This window comes from Haplochromis burtoni, unplaced genomic scaffold (assembly GCF_018398535.1).
Source record: "Haplochromis burtoni strain Fernald_Lab_line unplaced genomic scaffold, NCSU_Asbu1 Contig_550, whole genome shotgun sequence".
In the NCBI taxonomy this organism is placed as follows: Eukaryota; Metazoa; Chordata; class Actinopteri; order Cichliformes; family Cichlidae; genus Haplochromis; species Haplochromis burtoni.
In genome coordinates, this window is record NW_024582911.1 from 159589 (window position 1) to 165628 (window position 6040).

At 37.1% G+C, this 6040-nt stretch overlaps 1 protein-coding gene across 2 annotated transcripts in view; it reads left to right on the forward strand.

The window, feature by feature from the left end:
• Window positions 1-6040, forward strand: part of LOC102311149 (paired box protein Pax-7) — a 182172-nt gene that overhangs the window by 46715 nt on the left and 129417 nt on the right. The gene's annotated exons all lie outside the window — the stretch shown is intronic.

Here is a 6040-nt window from a genome sequence, read left to right on the forward strand (position 1 = left end):
TGTGTGTGTGTGTGTGTGTGTGTGTGTGTGTGTGTGTGTGTGTGTGTGTGTGTGTGTGTGTGTGTGTGTGTGTGTGTGTGTGTGTGTGTTCATTACTCCCTCAGAAAGCTGTTTTTTCTACATAAACTTCACTGTATTGACATCTTCTGTTGGTTCTCATATTGCATTGTGAGAATCTTTCCAGCTTTCCAATACTTACTGTAGAGTCATATTAGTGGAGGCAGGAACTCAACTACACCTAATGCTCACTCTAAAAAAGACAGTTTGCCCCTTCATAACACCTGTAAAGGGCATGATTTTTATTTTTTTGTATTTGAACTTTATTAATTTAGGAGCATGATAAGTGGATCCAGACACGCTGTAGTTGCTAACTGTTTGCTAAGCTTCACCCTAGCCACATGGAGTCTCTGAGCTGGACGTCTGGACTATTTGTGCCGTTGGTGGCTTTTGGAGCATTGTTGATCGAATACCTGACAAACAGCTCTGTGACACAGCCCATCCATGTTGTCTGTGCTACACTTTAAAAATTCAGTTTAGTCCAAGGCCTCAGACAGGGTGGGGGAGGATATTTACAGACAATCACTGTTAGCTTTTATAGTTTCATGTGAGAATATTAAAGAGTATGAAATCTGATTACACTCTAAAAACAAATGTTTAAGCTCAACAAAAAATGACGCAACAGCTTCCATGAATATTTCTGAGTTATGAAAACTTATGTTGAAATTATGTTGAACCCACAAACTATATTACGTTAAGAGAATGAACTTTTCCTCTATAATCAGAAGTAATTTTAACTACCCCTTACTTAATAATTGGTAGCTTAAAATCTATTTTTTAAGCTGTGTACTCATAAAATGATGTTACACCAACAACTTTTTTCACATTATTTGAAAGTATTGTATGGTGTCATTAGGTTGTTGATTTTCTTCTTCATCATTATTATTTTAGCTTTTTCTTGTTTTTGTAATTTTAACTGCTTTCAAGAAATAAATGAATTCAACATTTAAGGATTTTATTTGTAACTTTCAACGCTTTATATTTAAACACTGAAAATAAATCAGAAATCAGATTGTACTTTCACCCTAACTGAATCTTACTGAATCTAGATCATCAGTGGACTTATTGTTTATTTATTTTTATACAGACATGAATGAAAATTAGGATACATTAATAAGAATGAGACAAAATTATGGTATCATAACACAAAACATAATCACACGACATAGACAACATATTCTATGACCAATTTGGCTGCTTGACCTAAAAAGATTTCTAACAACATATTTTACTTGCTTTACGAGCGGTTCACTGTGTTGGTCTAATTATAATGTTCTAGTTTATGCTGTAAAAAATAGGCAATATGTGCATTCCCTTTATGTTGGGCCACTGATATGGGTGTGACATTTGTAAATCCATTTCATTTTTATTCAAGATGCTGAATTATTTACACCAAACTGCATGAAAAGGTCCTCTTCCTTCTCTCCCGGGTTGAGTCGATGGGTACCTCTCTGCGTACTTTGAGAGTATTGTGCAATTTAAGAAAAAGTAGATAAAGTATCAAAATGAGTAATACATTATATAGGTGGCTGCAAACAAACTGCATTCTGAAGTTAGCCAAAGCCTAAATAATTATCATACCTCAAGAAGCAAGATTCTCAGTCCTTTAGCTCCTCCCCTTCATCAAACCCCATCCATTAGTTTTGGGGTACAATGGTCAAGTTTAGCCAAAAGATTAGATTCAAGACTTACAGTGGTTACTCTCTTGAACTCTTTTTTTTAATCTGTACACCACACATACAGAAAAATGCTATAAGACAATTTGAGGATTATTACAAACAATTGTCAGGCTTTACAAATATTTTCTTTAAAAGGAACCTGTTATTTATAAAGCATTAAATTTAAGTTTGCTTAAAACTGATAATCCACAAAAATCAATTTCATATATATTTTTAAAAAATATTAAATGATGTTTATGTATACACAAAATGCCTATGTAAAGACTTAATGACAAAGAGATTCACATAGTCTGTGCCAGGGTGATACAACCAGAATCATATTAACAATATTTCATAAAACTTGATGTGTTTAAAAAAAGTAATAAGGATAGATGCAGCTCTTAAGACCAAGAACAGTACTTACTGTATTGCTGTATTGCAATAGTAACTAAAACAATTTAAAATGTAACATCATGTATAGCATACAAAAAATAAAATAAATGAGGCAAACAGAAACTCTACAGCTATCCTTCTCACAGAAGTATTCACCGTTAATAATAATAATAATAATAATAATAATAATAATAATGATAATAATAATAATGATAAACTATTTCCTCAGCTGTATGAGCATAACATCAGAAACAAATCCACTACGAGTCATAACACTTACTAGCACAAATGCATTGCTTTAGTAGAACTGTTATTTGTAAATAAAATGTTACTTACATTAAAATCTCTTTAACATCAGCATACAAGTCCTCCGTGCAACACAGTCTTAATATGTGAATTTGGTAGGGCATGTTAACTGGGTAGGAGATGGACCTTGAAATCAGAGGTTACAGTGAAGAAAAATGAAGTTATCTATCCAATTTCATTAAGAAACTACAAATTGAATTTTGTTTTAAACCCTTTTAATTTCAAATTACATACAAAGTTAAGTTGATATAATTACCAAAATTATTAAGTCAACACACCCCAACAAAATAAAGTTTTCAATTTAGAAGATTTATCTTAATCAATAAATTAGAGAATTTTTCTCTTGCAGCCATGCATTTAAGTGGTGGTAACGGGTCTGATGAATTACTTTTTAGAGTGCAACAAAGAAACTGTAGGAAAACATCAGTAAACCTCCCATGTACAGAATTTAAAAATCTGCTTACATAAAACAGAGACTTCCTTTCTCTTTGGGAGGGAGAGGTTAGGAGTAATACATTGATCAAGTTGAACATCAGGTAAAAAAGCCAGACTTTATTTGCAGTTTTTCTAAGCTTATTTCCCCAAATACATTTATATACTAGGATCATAGATTTTCCCTTTAACACCATGAGGAGGTCTGTAGGGGAGTTTCTAAAATCTAAATACTATACGTTTTTTGTTTGGCATACATTTTCTTTCATTAAAAAGTGAAAGGCATTTCTATGATGTTTTGGGAGTATGTTTGATTCACTGGCTGGAATGTTTGTCAAGGAATTTTTCAGATTACTTAAGTAACCGCTGACACAGCTGTCATGCTAGTTAATAAAGTCTGATTTTTCCCTGCTCTTGTAAATGGGAGAAATCTGCACCAGATTTGAAGTGAACATCCTGAGTGTAATACAACTGTATTAAAATATCCCAAAAGTATTGTAGAGGACCATGGTCGAATGCATGCTTGCTATACACATGTGGATGCTTGCAAATTACTATACAATAACATGTATAGCCTAATATTTCACCATTTCAAGGCAATAAGATGGTGCAGTGTGGAAAGGTCTCATTTAATGAAATGTTTTTTGGTTTTTTTTGCTTTGTCCTTTTGTGCTTTTTCAGCCTCTTGTGTCTGAAGTGGGAAATGTGAGGAAATGAAACTATGGCAGGAAACCCTCTTTTTTCTCTCGCATAGTTTTTCTTATCTTTACGCTTTTTCTGTGAAATTTTACGTTGAGTTATTCTCCAACTCATTAATGCTTCTCATCCCTAAGCTGCTGAACAGGAACAAGCTTTTTCTTTCATTTTTTTCTGTTCCTTTTTGGTTGCCCTCTCTCTCATTGCCAGGCTTCCTGTTTACTTCCATATGCTCCTCACTTCTTACTGTCTGATCTCCCCACCTCTGCAGGAGTCCACTTAGCCTCATTCCCAGCATTGAGCCCTACTGGGAGGGGCTGGACGCAAGCAGGTACAGGTCCCAGTGTTATGGTCCTCAGTGAGTGTGCAAACCATTGTCCCTTTGTTCTTGCACACTATATACCCTCCTTCACGTTGGTTCAGCACCTCAGACTCTTGACCCGTCTGCATGCTTCTGGACATCTACAATCAGGCAACAACAATACTGGTCGTAGTCTTTCGTTCATGAGCGGTAAAGGAGCTTCATTTGAATCTCTGGGGGAAAATGAGAATATATTATTCAGGATAGAAGAAGTAGATAATGGGACTCTTTTTCATGTGTCACAGTGAATGAATCACAATTATCTTTCATTATATTGCTCTATATTACTGCTATACTCATATTACTGTCCTTTATTTTTTTAGATTTATTGCAGTTACTGAGGGAGTTTGTAGTTTTTTGGAGAGAACAGCTAACCTTTTCCTTCTGCCTCCAGTCTTCTTGCTAAGTTAGGCTCACTCCTTGGCCAGAGTATACTTGCAGAGTAATTGCAATCTTCTTATTTAATGAAGGCCAGCGCTTAGACCCTGTTATAGAAGTACAATACATACATGTATTGACCACTCATTATTAAAATGGTGATTCATTCAGTGAAAAATTTAGTCCAAGGCAACTGATCTTTTAAAATTCTTTATATTGTGAACTTGATATTCCTGATGTTTTAAATGTAAGACATATACAGTCTCGATCAAAAGTTTAAGACCAATTGAAAAATGGCAAAAAAATCATATTTTGCATGTCTGGCTCTTAACAAGTTTCCAAGTAGAGCTTCAGCATGCAACAAGAAGAAATGGGATTGAGACGAAACATTTTTTGAGCATGTAATCTATAGAAAACTACGCTTAAACTGAAATAGGTTGTTTTGCAGCTGATCAAAAGTTAAGGACCACACCTCCAAAAGAACCCCCGTAATCCCCCCAAAACAGAAATCAAAGTTCCAAGCATGAACTCAGTAATGAGTAGCTCCACCGTTATTGTTGATCACTTCAAAAATGTGTTGCAGCATGCTTGATGCAAGTGAGTGGGAACATTTCTCCAAGTGGTGAAGACAGCCACACGAAGGGTATCTACTGTCTTCCACTGAAGGAAAAAGCACCCCAGACCATTGTAGTGCCCCCTCCACTGTGGCGCGTAGAAAACATCTCAGGTGACATCTGGTTGTCATGCCAGTAACAATGGAAACCATCAGGACCATCAAGGTTAAATTTGTTCTCATCAGAGAATAAAACTTTCTTCCACCTTTCAGTGTCTCATGTTTGGTGCTCTCTTGCGAAGTCCAAGCAGTCAGTTCTGTGGTGTTCAAGTATAACGCTACAGAACTTTGGAGCCTTTGAAGACGTTTTTTTTGTTTTTGAACCCCTTCAGTCTCAGACGCAGTCTGATGGTTATGGGGCTGCAGTCGGCACCAGTAACTGCCTTAATTTGGGTCGAGGAGGGGGCGTGGTTAGCAAGCAATGGCGTAAGACGTTTCTTGGAAGAGCTCCGCACCAGCCTATAATTTTTTTTACTTATATCCATCTGTTTTTTGACACCTTTATGTTGATTCCTGACGTTTGTATATATTTTATAACAATGACGAAACCTAAAGCTTCAAAAGCCCGTGAAAAGACTGAGAAAATCGGAGAAGATGAAGGTGAGCCAGCGAGTGTAGCTGACGAACACGCGCTAGCTGGGGAGCCAAGTGCAATTAGCCCCGTGACTTCCCAAGTAGCTAACCCGACGTCCGCCGACATAATGAGTGCAATTGCTAGATTGGAGACTTCGGTTGATAGCAAATTAACTGCTATTTCAACCACGATGAACGCTGTGGAGGCCACTCTTTCCACGGTAACTGGGAGGATACATGATATTGAGGAAGCTGTAAATGGGCATGACGAGAGGATTGCCGCTTTAGAGGCGCTCTGCGACTCGCTCCAGAAAGGATACGATTTACATCACAGAAAATTGGATGACCTCGAGTCGCGGTCAAGACGACAGAATATCAGGATCCTTGGAGTTGCGGAGGGGACAGAGAAAGGAAACCCACTGGACTTTGCTTCTGAGCTTATTCCTAAGCTCCTGGGGAGTGAGAACTTCACGGGCAGGGTCGTGGTGGATAGAGCACACCGTGCCCTGGGCCCCAAGCCAGCTGACGGGGACCGGCCTCGTCCTTTAATTGTAAGGCTGCACTACTATCAAA